This window comes from Ambystoma mexicanum, chromosome 7p (assembly GCF_040938575.1).
Source record: "Ambystoma mexicanum isolate Mex_15411 chromosome 7p, UKY_AmexF1_1, whole genome shotgun sequence".
Taxonomy (NCBI): domain Eukaryota; kingdom Metazoa; phylum Chordata; class Amphibia; order Caudata; family Ambystomatidae; genus Ambystoma; species Ambystoma mexicanum.
In genome coordinates this window covers 77,860,249-77,873,273 of record NC_090939.1, presented here as the reverse complement: position 1 = coordinate 77,873,273, position 13,025 = coordinate 77,860,249, and the positions used below count along the sequence as shown (strand labels likewise).

Below are 13,025 nucleotides of genomic sequence, written 5' to 3'. Positions count from 1 at the left end.
TATCTGGTGCCCCATTGCAGGCTTCGGATGCGGCCCTTACAAGAATTCCTCCACGCCCACTGGATCCAGACGACGGGCAGCTTCGAGGACAGGATCTCGCTCGATGAAACGTTCCGCCAGGCGATACGATGGTGGGGTGTCCGCGCTCATCTGACGGCGGGAACAGGCTTCCTAGCCCCGGCCCACCAGGTGACGGTGACGACGGATGCCTCCCTGGAAGGTTGGGGAGCGCACACCGGGAGCCTCCATGCGAGAGGCCTTTGGTGCTCGGAGGAGAAGACTCTTCACATCAACATCTTGGAGCTCTGCGCAGTGTTCTGGGCCCTCGGGTCCTTTCTTCCGTCCCTCAAGGGCAAGGTGGTGAGGATCTTCACCGACAACACCACCACAATGTTTTACATTCAGAAGCAGGGGGGAACCAGATCCCCTGCCCTGTCCAAGGAAGCCCAGGATCTGTGGCATTGGGCCATCGCACAAGGGATGTTTCTGGTACCCTTTCATCTGGCAGGGATAAAAAACACCATCACCGACTCACTCAGCAGGGAGCTGCACTCGTGCCACGAGTGGGAACTGCGCCAGGATCAAGTGGACCGACTCTTCCGACGATGGGGCGAACCCCAGATCGATCTCTTCGCGGCAGCGGCGAACTCCAAGTGCTGGAGGTTCGCCAGCAGGTTTCCCCAACCGAGGAGCATGGGCGATGCTTTCTCGTTCCCCTGGGACGGCCTGTTCCTTTATGCATTCCCGCCGTTGCTACTCCGGCTCGTCAACCAGCTCAAGAGGTCCCGGTGCAGGATGATCCTCGTTGCACCGGCATGGCCGAGGCAGATCTGGTTCCCGGACCTTCTGGACTTGTCAGCGTCCACACCAGTCAAGCTACCGACGGACGCGGATCTTCTCTCCAGAGAAAGAGGCACCATTCTTCACCACGAACCAGAGTTGCTGAGCTTGCAGGCCTGGCTCCTGCAGCGCTAGAGTTTGGAGGATACGACATCCTGGCCGATTGCAGAGAGGTTCTTGCAAAGGCCAGGGCTTCCTCAACTCTCAAGTGCTACGGACACAAATGGAAGAGGTTCTCTATCTGGTGCCGGGCACAGAAGATTAACCCTCTGCGGATTACGGCCCCTCAAGTATTGCCGTACCTACTGTCCTTGGCCAAGGCGGGCCTATCTTACGCTTCCGTCAAGCTACATCTGGCTGCCGTCTTAAGTTACACCAGAACTACAGGACGATCGTCCTTGTGGTCTCATCGTCTGGTGAAGGAATTTATGAAAGGACTGTTCCGATCATTCCCGCCGGTGAAGGCCCCTGCCCCGGCGTGGGAGCTCAACGTGGTACTAACTAGGCTCATGGGGGCCCCATTCGAACCTATGCATTCAGTGCCGTTGAAGTTTCTGTCGTGGAAGACAGCATTCCTCGTGGCCATCACCTCTGCGCAACGAGTGGAAGAGATCCAGGCCCTGTCTTGCAAGCCTCCATACTTGACTTTTCACGACACGAGGGTGGTGCTGAGGACGCACCCCTCCGTCATGCCCAAGGTGCCATCGGACTTCCACCTCAACGAGTCCTTGGTGTTGCCAGTTTTCTTCCCGTCGCCTTTGTCGCCGGCTTAGAGGACTCTGCACTCGCTAGACGTAGCTAGAGCGCTGAAGTTCTACATGGACCGCACAAAGAGTTTCCGGAAGACATCACAGCTGTTTGTGAATTTTGGACCTGTGAATCAAGGGAAGGCCCTCTCGAAGTCTTCCATTTCCAGATGGCTCTCCGGCTGCATCATGCACTGTCACCGGTTGGCAAACCGACCGCTGCCCGGCCGTCCGAGAGCCCATTCGACCAGAGCGATCGCTGCTACTACGGCGTTCCTGTCTGGTGTGCCCCTGCTTGACATCTGCAGGGCTGCTACGTGGAGGTGGTCGCACACCTTCACGAGATTCTACTGCGTCGACCGGGATTCCAGGGAGGAGTCCAGGGTCGGCCAGGCAGTGCTGCGCAACCTGTTCGCCTAAGGTGAGCCTGGTGAGGAGGTAAGCGTTGCTTAATGTTGAGTTGTATTGCTTGATATAGAGCCTTGTGCCACCTCCCGTGGTTGTGCATGTGTATACTGCTATGTATTCTTATATTCATGAGCATGTGAATCCATGCCAGACCCCATGCTGGAGAAGGAACAAGTTACTTACCTGTAACTGTTGTTCTCCAGCATGGGTCTGGCATGGATTCACATGCGAACCCTCCCGCCTACCCCTCTGCGGCTCTTCACTTGGTCATACTGCCACTTCATGAGCATGTGAATCCATGCCAGACCCCATGCTGGAGAAGGAACAAGTTACTTACCTGTAACTGTTGTTCTCCAGCATGGGTCTGGCATGGATTCACATGCGAACCCTCCCGCCTACCCCTCTTCGGCTCTTCACTTGGTCATACTGCCACTTCACGTGCTACCAAATCTGAGGATGGCTGCCAGGGGCGGGGCGTAGGGAGAGGGCAGTCATTGGCTGGGGGCAGTATGACCCAGAGACCAGTGATTGGTTACTACTGAGAAAGACAGATCAGAAACGAAACTGATACTGATTTTTTCTGTACCGAGGATTCCCGGCCTGACGACGGGGAATATTCATGAGCATGTGAATCCATGCCAGACCCATGCTGGAGAACAACAGTTAAAAGGTAAGTAACTTGTTCCTTAATCCTGGTTCAGGATCTTTGCTGGTCATCCAGAGACCACCTGCTAAGAGGAAAACCTTTCTGCTATCCACCCGCACAGGCTATCCTAACTATAGACTCCTCACCGGCCGAATGGGGAGGCCACAAAGCCCAGGGCCAGTGGACACATGCTACTGCCCAAGGACACATCAACTTCCTAGATCTCCTGGAAGTCCTCAAGGCTCTTCAGGCCTTGCAGGTCAAACAGTGCAGGTCCTCACAGACTGCTCCACTGCCATGTTCTACCTATACAAGCAAGGAGGCAAACATTCTCAAGTCTACCCAAGCTATCCCAAAAAATATGGAAGTGGGCACTCAAACCAAACATGTGCCTAACCTCTAAACATGTTCCAAGGGAACTCAATTCGTTGGCAGAAACTCTAAGCATATACCCTCTACCAGAAGAACGCAAGTGTCAACTCGACAGATATCCGAGACAGAATATTCTCACAAGGTCGGCCCCAATTAGACTTGTGCGCCAAAAGCCTAAACGCACAATGACCAGACTTCGTGTCCAGGTTTCCCCAACCAGGGTCCATGAGGAACGCCCTGGGGATGAACTGGTCAGGGAAATTTGCTTACGCTCTCCCCCCCCCCCCCCCCCATCACCACTCCTGAGCAAAATAGTGCACAAGATCCACCAGGAACAAGCAACTCTAATCCTGGTTGCTCCTATGTGTGCGAGACAACCTTGGTTTCCACATCTGCTCAATCTGGTGATGTGCGACCCAATCTAGCTCCCGTGCCTGTACAACATGCTAGCATAACACAAGGGAGCATCACTCCATCCGCGCCCTTGCTCTATGAACTTGGCAGCTTAGCTCCTGAAGTCATAGAATTTGACCACTTAAATCTTGTACAAAGGTGTAAGGATATCCTAAAAGAGGCACGAAAACACAACGCCAGACACTGCTATTTTAATAAGTGGAAGAGATTTGTGATATGGTGCACATCACATATACTAAACCAACAGCATGTTCCCCAGCTAACCTTCTACATTACTTCCTTTACCTACTGGACTCCGGCCTACATTCAACTCCATTAAAGTACATCTGTCAGCCCTGTCGGCTTACACCACTTCACAGAACAAGGTGTCCTGGAGAAAAGTTCCTGTCATTAAAGTATTTATGCAAGTGGTATAGAGGCTTACTCCTACGTCCCGTCCCCTTTCCTCCATACTTATGGGACATCTCTCTGTCCTGTGGGACGGGACCGGGACGTCTCTCTGTCCTGTGGGACGGGACTGGAGCACTTTGTAAAAAAACATCCCAATTTATTTTTTAAATTTGTCCCTCCTCTCTTTTCTGCGCGGGGCCCGGCACGCGGCCGTAACCCCGCCCACCTAGGATCCGCCCCAAGCATCGCCCATCAGTCCTTTTCTATCGTAGCGATAAGACCCATTAGCAATAACAGAGGAACCTTATTAGAGGGGACCTGGGCGGGCGTATGGAGGAAAGGGGACTATGGACTAGGAGTAAGGTGGTCACTACGGTGAGTAACCTGGTAATACTCCTACGTCCCGTCCCCTTTCCTCCATACTTATGGGAAATTCCCAAGCACTCCTTACAGGAACTATGGGTGGATGGAAATACCCCTTACTGAAACAGGTTCTTCAGCACAGCCTGGCCAAAGAGCTCATATCGAGGCAGTAATGCTTACAGAAAGCAGATGGGGAGGCCCAAGCAGCTGCTCTAGCGATGAATTCCCAGGAAACATACTTCTGAAAAGCAGCAGCGATTGCCTTGCTTCGCACCTGATGTGCATGGATACCTTTAGGAGGTTTCAGCTTTTGGACGGTGAAAGATTCCGTGATACAGGTAGCAATCCATCTGGAAATGGATGCCTTAGACGCCGGCCTGCCCTGGGGTTTACCGAAGGTCACAAACAGTTGGGAAGAGCACCGAAGCTCGGCAGTCCTGTCCAGGTAGAACTTAAGAGCTCTTTGTACATCCAGGCAGTCCTCCGAGGCAGGGTTCGGAAAAAAGACCGGAAGGGAAATCGACTGATTCAGATGGAATTCGGTCACTACCTTTGGTAGGAAAGCTGGGTTTGTCCGAAGGACTACCTTGTCCTTGTGAAAGACCAAGAAAGGATGCTCCACCGACAATGCCTGGTGCTCACTCACTCTCCTCGCTGACGTAACGGCTACCAGAAAGGAAACTTTCCAGGACATGTACTTGAGGTCAACCGTAGCCATTGGCTCAAAGGGTTTATGGCACAGTGCCGTCAGGACTACATTTAGGTCCCAAGGCGGGTAGAGGCGTGTCAAACCAGCAAAATATCTCTTCACCGCCGGGTTAGTTAACGAATAAGAACACCGGTCTGTAGAGAGGTAGGCGGAAATCGCCGAGAGATGAGTCCTGCAGGACAAGACATGAACCCCTGACTCTGCTAGGGAGGAGACAAAGGACAGCACTGTGTCAATCGTCGCCACCCTCCGGTCCAATTCTTTCTCCAAACACCAATGACAGAACCTGAGCCATTTACTCTTGTATTGGGATCTGGTCGAGGGTTTCCTGGCTGCCTGGATAATGCGCATGTTATCCACAGACAAACCCAAAGGCTCTAGAGCCGTGAACTCGGGCACCATGCCGCCAAGTTGAGCGATTGTTGGGAGGGGTGCCACATCTGCTGTTCCCCTTGGTGAAGAAGATCGGGAGTTACTGGTAACCTAATCGGCGGACACACGGACAGGTGTTGAAGTTCTGAGAACCAAAACCTGGCCGGCCACCACGGAGCTATCAGTAGAAGAGAACAGTTGACAGAACTCTTCAACTTCCAAGTTGCTCGATGAACCAGAGGAAGAGGCGGGAGGGCGTAAGCTCTCATGCTGTGCCATAGGATCTCGAGTGCGTCCCCCAGAGAGGAGGCTCCCAGCCCTCCTCTGGAGGCGTACTGAGGAAGCTTCTTGTTTACCGCCGTGGCGAAGAGGTCCACCTCCGGTGTGCCCCAACACGAGAAAATCCATGAGAGGATCTCCGCCTTCAACTCCCACTCATAGCTGACCACTGTCCGCCGGCTGAAGGCATCCGCGGTGACGTTCAGCCGGCCCGGGATGTGCACTGCAAGCAGCCAGACCCCATGAAGCACGGCCCACTCTCAAATCTGGATGGACAGATCCACGAGAGGGGAGACTTCGTTCCCCCTTGCTTGTTTATGTAGTACATTGACACCGCATTGTCCGTTCTTATGCGGACATCCTTGTTGACAATGAGAGGTCGTAACGCCTTGTGTGCCAGAAAAATCGCCAGAAGCTCCAATTGATTTATGTGCAGGAGCTTGTCCTGAGGTGACCAGAGGTCCGAGACCTGAAGATCTAACGTCGCACCCCACCCGAAATGGGAGGAGTCTGTTGTGATCGTCACCATGGGGGCTGGGTCCTGGAACCCCACGCCCACTGACAGATTGCTGAGAGAAGACCACCAGTCCAGGTCCACTCTCATGGAATCCGGAATCATTATCCATTTGGAATCCGGGTCCACAGCCTGACGCCAGGAACTCCGAAGAGCCATCTGGGTCCGTCTCATTTTGAGACGAGGAAGAGCCAGTACACACGAGGCCATGAGGCCTAGAAGCCTCTGGAACCACCAGGCCGACAGGCTCTCAGACTGCGTAAACATCTGACACGTGGCCAACAGATCCGCCATTGTGTCCCCGGTCAGATACACACTCGGCAGTCTATCGTGTTCCAACGAAAACCCAGGAAAGTCAGGTCCTGTGAGACCGTCATGGAGGATTTCCGCCAGTTCACCGACAGCCCAAGATGGAACAGGAGCTGAAGGAGAGACTGGAGGATGCCTGCTGCTGCCAACGGGCAAGGGCTGCGTAGGAGCCAGTCGTCCAAATAGGGATACACATGGATACCCTGGAGACGAAGATGGGCCGCGATCACCGACATCATCTTCGTGAAGACACGCAGTGCCGAACTGAGGCCAAAAGGAAGCACCCGAAACTGGAAGTACTCCTCTCCCAAAGAGAAACGGCGGTATCTCCTGTGTGGGTTCCAAATCAGGATATGCATGTACACATCCTGAAGATCACCACGCTGAGCCAATCGCCCGCCTGCAACGAGGAGCGAATCTGGCCGGGCGTGATCATCTTGAATTTCTCTTGGGGTAGGGAAAGATTGAACTGGGAAAGGTCTAGGATGGTGCGCAGGCCAGCCTGGTTGGGTTTGGGCACCGTAAACAGCCGGGAGTAGAAACCATCCCCTCGCTCCCCATGGGGAACGGGTTCCACAGCTCTGAGGAGCCGAAGTTTCTGAACCTCGGCCTTGAGGGAGGGTGAGCCCGACAGCTGAAAAGGAGGGTTGAGGGGTGGGGTAGGGGGTAAAGGTAAGCGGAATCCCGCTCGAGGACTGACAAGACCCATCTGTCTTCTGTGATGGTCTGCCACGCCTCCCAATGAGACGCAATGCGTCCTCCCACCGGGGTCTCGTGTGAGCGCGGAAAACCCTCATTTGGCAAATTTATCGGTGGCAGTGCCACCTGCACCTGATGAGGAGGCTGAGGAGCGGGAGAAATACCGCGTACGCTGTTGTCTACGGCGGTTATTCCCCGCAGGAGTATCCACTCTGCGATTTTTGCGGTCGAGGAAGTCCCTAAAACCAGAGGAAGGTCGACCTTGCGACAACGGCCTTTGAGCCTTGAAGGGAGCTTTAACCAGAACAGACAATGATTTGGTCGTCTGAGTGCTGTCTTTGGTTTTGGTGAGCTCTACATCAGTAGAAGAGTGAAAAAGCTCCTTACCATCGAATGGAAGGTCCAGAACCTTGTCTTGCACCTCCTTCGAGAACTTAGTGGCATGCAGCCATGCTTGCTGCGAGGTATCAACCCCTAGCATCAGACCCCGAGTCGAGGTGTCTACGTGATGAGCCGCAGCCTCCAGAAGATCCTGGGCCAAGACCCTGGCATCGGAAAGGCCTCCTGAAATCCTCCAGCTTCTTGACCAGAATGTGCTCCTCAACTCCGACAGACCTCTCCACATCCACATGTTAGCTCCCGCCAAAATCAATTCTGCATTGGCCTGCCTGAGCTGCAAGGCCGAATTGGCAAAGGTTTTCCTCCCTAGGGAGTCCAGGAGCTTGTCCTCCTTTCCCAAGACCTGAGTCGCTGTCGCGGAGGAGGAAGCTGCAGGTCTGGATTGCAACGTGGCCGCAGCCACCACTGTGGAGGAGGGAGGCCGACAAGACCACTTCTTCCGAGGAATGTAGCCTGTACCTCGCGTCAATCTTTTTATTTACAAAAAGTCCTGAGTGTGGCTTTTCCCAAACTCTTCGGACCTCGGCCAGAATGTCCTTCTGCAAGAACAGGCTGGTACGCTCCAAATGAGACAAGGTGAACGCCCCAGAAAGCACGCCCTCCTGCGCAGCAGGTGCCTCGGGCACCGGAACAACTAAGAAGCTCATCATGTCCAGTACCCGGTCATGGAAAGCTCTGGTAGAGCGGGGCAGGTCCTCGTTGTCCTGATCGCCTTCAGGGTCATCTGACAGCTCCGGATCCTGCTGAGCCGTGTCAGGCACTGCCTTGTCCACTGGGGACAATGGTGGCGCAGACGGAAGCGCAGGGGGAGGCACCATGGGCAAGGGAGGCGCCGGCGGAACCGACAGAACGGGTGGAGCCGGAGGCGCGGGTGGACACATCTCCTTGAAAAGCCCCTTGAAATATTCCCTCATGGGGTCGGTGCGCATAAGCGCTTGAAATTTACCGAATAAGGCGTCCTCAGGAGATTGTTTAGGAACCTGAGGAGACCACTCATGAGGTGGACAAATCCAGGAACGGAACGGGGAAGGGTGCCACACCGGCCCCTCAGCTGACGTATCCACATAAATCAAGGGAGCCGCCCCCGCGGGCAATGAAACATTGTGCGGAAGAGGCATCCGGGCGTTCCAATCATAAACCGGCCGGTAAGGATGCGCACAAGGGACCTTAGGTTCACCCGAAGGACCGAACCCTACACCATGGGCCGATGGCGTAGTTGTAGAGGTAGTACCTAAAATGGGTGCCGTGGTCGTGGCGGGAACGGCCGCCATTTTGTCCTCATCTGAGTGGAACTGCGGCACGTGAGGAAGTGAGGCAGGGGATCCCCGTCGATGGATCAGGGGTCTTAATTTTAGCCTTACCGTAAGGAACCTCGGCCGAGCCGGTACTATGAGGCCTGGAATGTTTCTGCGACATACCAACCGCCAACTGAGCCTTCGAACGAAGAGCTTCGGCACTGCCGGTAAAAGAAGACTTTCTTCTTTGCCCCCTCAACAGATCTGGTGTCGCCACAAGAGCAGGAACGGTGCGCTGTCACCGATAGGGCCTTGCCCAGCCCCTCAGAACTGTTGGTATCCTTAGCCTCTGTACGAGGGACCTAGGACCTAGGCCTGGTAGAAGCCTTATCGGCACGGGCCTCGAACATCCGTTCGGTAACCTCAAGCCCAGCCAAGACCTCGGGGCATACCCTGGTTTTGTTTTTGAGGGAAGCCGAAAGAGCGGCCTCAGAGCAAGCTCCGGTACCCCACGACTCAGTAGAACTGGTTCTACACACAGCCCCCACAGGAGGGGCCTTGGAGTGTACTCCGGTGATCACAGGCCCCTTACGGAGACCCTCAGAGAAAACTCTGGTAGAATTATTAGGCCCGACAGGCACCTCAGGGCAAACCCCGGTAACAGAGCGATCAACGCCCCTCCCGGCTCGAGAGGAACCCGGGAAGGTATCCCCCGGCCAGGGTGCTCTGAAAAGTAAAGAATTTACCGGGCGTTTTTTCTTCTCGTCGATGAACGCCTGAAAATGAGAAGGAGTCGTCCGTCCGAACACCTCCCACCGCTCCATCCGACGTTGAAGTGCCCGAACCGAAAGGGAGTCACAGTAAAAACAGGAGTCCCAACGGTGTTCCGGACCCAAACACTCTAAACAAAGAGGATGGGGACCCGCCCTCGCGAAGCTACGGTGACACGATGAACAGTCTGGAAAATCTAGTTTAAAAGACATAGACAGACTTGTAAACGAACGCTAGCGAGAGCCAGAGAGGGAAAAAAAGGGGAAGAAAATCTTCAGAGGATGCAAGTGAGTCCGGCCCCGAACGTGCGGAGAAAAGGACTGATGGGCGATGCGTGGGGCGGAGCCTATGTGGGCGGGGTTACGGCCGCCTGCTGGGCCCCGCGCAGGAAAGAGAGGAGGGACACATTTTTGAAAAAAATTCGGATGCCTTTTACAAAGTGCTCTGGTCCCGTCCCCCAGGACGAAGAGATGTCCCAAAAGTATGGAGGAAAGGGGACTATGGACTAGAAGTAAGGTGGTCACTACGGTGAGTAACCTGGTAAATACCCCCTCCCTCCAATTTCCAACCCTCCTCTGGGGTGGGATTTTAATGTTGTGCTCTCAAAGTTCATGGGTCCACCCTTTCAGCCTATGCACAGGGCCAGCCTAAACCATCTGACTTAAGACTGCATTCCTAGTATCTGTCACCTCGATAAAAAGAGTCAGTGAGCTATAGGCTTGGTCCGTACAAGACCCTTTCTTCATTATACAGAAGGACAAAGTTGTCTTACAAATGCATCCTAGGTTCTCACCTAAGTTCATTTCATAGTTCTATGGATTGATTAACCTGCAACTTCCTACCTTCTTTCAAAATCCATTTAACTCAGCCGAAAGAGGCTTCCATACACTTGATGTATGGAGGTCGGTCTTGTACTATGTGAACAAAACTAACCCTTTAAGGAAAATGGACCAACTCTTTATTTTCATAGTACCTGGAAGAGAAGGTGATCATATATCGAACGGCATCTCCAGATGGATAGTCAAGTGCATACAGCTCTGCTATTCCGTATCCAAGAAAGTCTTATCTGGCTCACTCTACCAGTGGTACCGTAGCTACCTTAGCTTTCCTTGCAAACGTCCCTCTAGACGCCGTTTGCAAAGCTGCTACATGGAGTTCCATCCATGCGTTCACACAGCATTATTGCATTGATAAACACTCTCAAGCATATTTACAGGTGGGACAAGCTGTCCTAAAACATCTTTGCCGCTGTATCGTCTCACTTCCCACCTTCTCCAGACACTGCCCGCTAATCTATGCAGAGCATGTAATCTAAGCAGATCCACAATATCCAGAAGGGATATATTGTTCACTGTAATCGTATTTATGGAGCTCTTATTGCTCGCATGCGCCCACCCTGCCGCCCCTTCTACAGTAGAAGGCACATAGATATTTTCTGGGTTATCACTGTTTCTGCTTTATCAGATCTGTTCTCCTGCTACTCTTCATGAAACCTCATGTCAGAAAGAAACAATCTGAGGGACCGCGACGCGTGATGGACCAGGGGTGTTCAGTACACGCCACACTAGGGATAGGTTTACTAACGCGCCTTGTCGACGTCCGTTTTCGAGTTTCAAAAACAAATCTTGTAATATTCTGCGACTAACACTAGATGCAAGACTATGCAGAGTATGTGAATCTAAGCAGATACAAGCACCAGAATAAGATTATGATGAGTAATGTATCCCATATACATGTATCTTTCTTACACTTTTACTCTGCCTGGTATACGTTCCTGCTAGGGCTGTTCTCATATGGACTCTGCACCCCCTCCAAACTTGTAGTCTCTCGTTTGCTTTTCCGGTTATATCTGCCTGGTACAATATCCCGCCAGGTCTTCTCTTGCATGTGTATTGTATACACTCACAAACTTTGTTTTTCTTCATGTTCTCCTTTCAAAAAATGCTTTCTCTCTCTAATATGCTTTAATACCATTTTGGTTTTGGCATTTCTGCCAATACATCCTGACGTTCCTGCTTCCTTTAGGTGGATTTGCTGGCTCTGACTGGTGTATTCTTCTCTCGCATTAAGCTGGTAGCGGTCGATTCGCGTCTCCTTTGTTGCTGAATCCGTTTCTCGGCCTCTCACAGGCCATGCTGGTCTCTTCTGCCTTGTGTCTTCAGGCTTCGGTAAGGCAGTCGCTGCCTCCAAACACCTGCGACTGCCTAGGTGCCCTCTGTTGGCTTCTGGCCTTCCAGCAACGTGTTTGTTCTCACTGTCAGCTTCCCTTTCTTTGGCTCCCGAGCCGGTCAGCTCCACAGCGCTTTCTCACGCCTCAGTCTCTTTGGTTTGTACCGAGAGAAGCAGCTTTCTCTTCAGAAGTGTCCCCAGTCAACTGTGGCTGCTGTTTAAATATCCCGGCTACAGGCATACGCTCACAACAACTAGAGTGCAGTCTGTACTCTTGGTCTTTTCCACTCTGCATTGCTCGGCTCCTCTTCCTTGTCCTATTATCGCTGTGGTTATGGGAATGGTAGTCCATTGTTGGTGTTTAACATACAAAGTCTTTTAGGGCACGTCAGCTCTTAGTGACTTGTAGGTGTAGAGTCAGAAAACGTGTTTTCATGAGACTTCCATAAAGATCTTGAGAAAAGGTCTACATTGTTCTTCCTAGATGGATGAGGGGAGGTGTTGCAATATGGCGTTAAGGCATTGGGTATGGGTGGAGTATCCTCAAGAGGAAGGGGAATACCATGCCTTGTCTGATGGTGCCCTGCCACTTCCCGAAGGTTCACCCCCCCCCCCCCGCACCCCCACCTCCTATCGAATGTGATCTTCCCTCATATAGCTGGCCCCAGGGTCAGGCTCTGGTAGCAGCTGCCATCCTTCGACTACATGGGGGGGGGGGTGGTCACTGCTGGGAAAGGAGTGATGACACCATTGGATTCATCACACACCATGTAATCGCAGCGGTGGGGTGGGGGGTGTTATACCCAGCATCACTCCAACCTAGAGTCACCCTACCCAGTGATCAGACGGCCCCCTCAAGAGGCGGGCCACTCCATCAAACGTGGTGTTGGGCCTGTGCACTGCTCCAGCCCATCTGCAACCCACATTGATAGTGTTGCCGAGGGGATTCTCCCCTGCTCACAGGTCGGAGGAGACCACTTGCGGCCAGCTGCCAAGCTCGCCTATCAGAGCGTGCCCGCTGACCAGTGTGAGCCCGGATGGAGGGAGCCGACAATACAATTGGGTAGGGCCTGGACTCCTTTGGGGCCGATTGAGAAAGTGGCGACTTCCTGCATAGTAAGTGTTGTCCAGCAAGTATGGTTATAATTGGCTGTTGCAAAGGGTGATGAGAGAATGCATACACTGTTGGAGGGAAATTTTGATACCACAAAGGCGTGCTTGCTGGTCTGTTACTGGAGTGGGAGGGGTGAGGGGAGCGGGGTGTCTGAGGAATGAACATATGAAAAGTATTGCTGGATTTCGTCTGCTTCTGACTGCTAGGAGATTGGCTATCTCACTGAAGTACCAATTGATAGTGCAATGGCACAGAGATGCGAAAATGTGGTTGCCG

General features: G+C 53.0%; 1 protein-coding gene across 1 annotated transcript in view; it reads left to right on the top strand.

Annotated features, from left to right (window-relative positions):
• Window positions 1–13,025, top strand: part of KPNA1 (karyopherin subunit alpha 1) — a 1,070,482-nt gene that overhangs the window by 456,503 nt on the left and 600,954 nt on the right. The gene's annotated exons all lie outside the window — the stretch shown is intronic.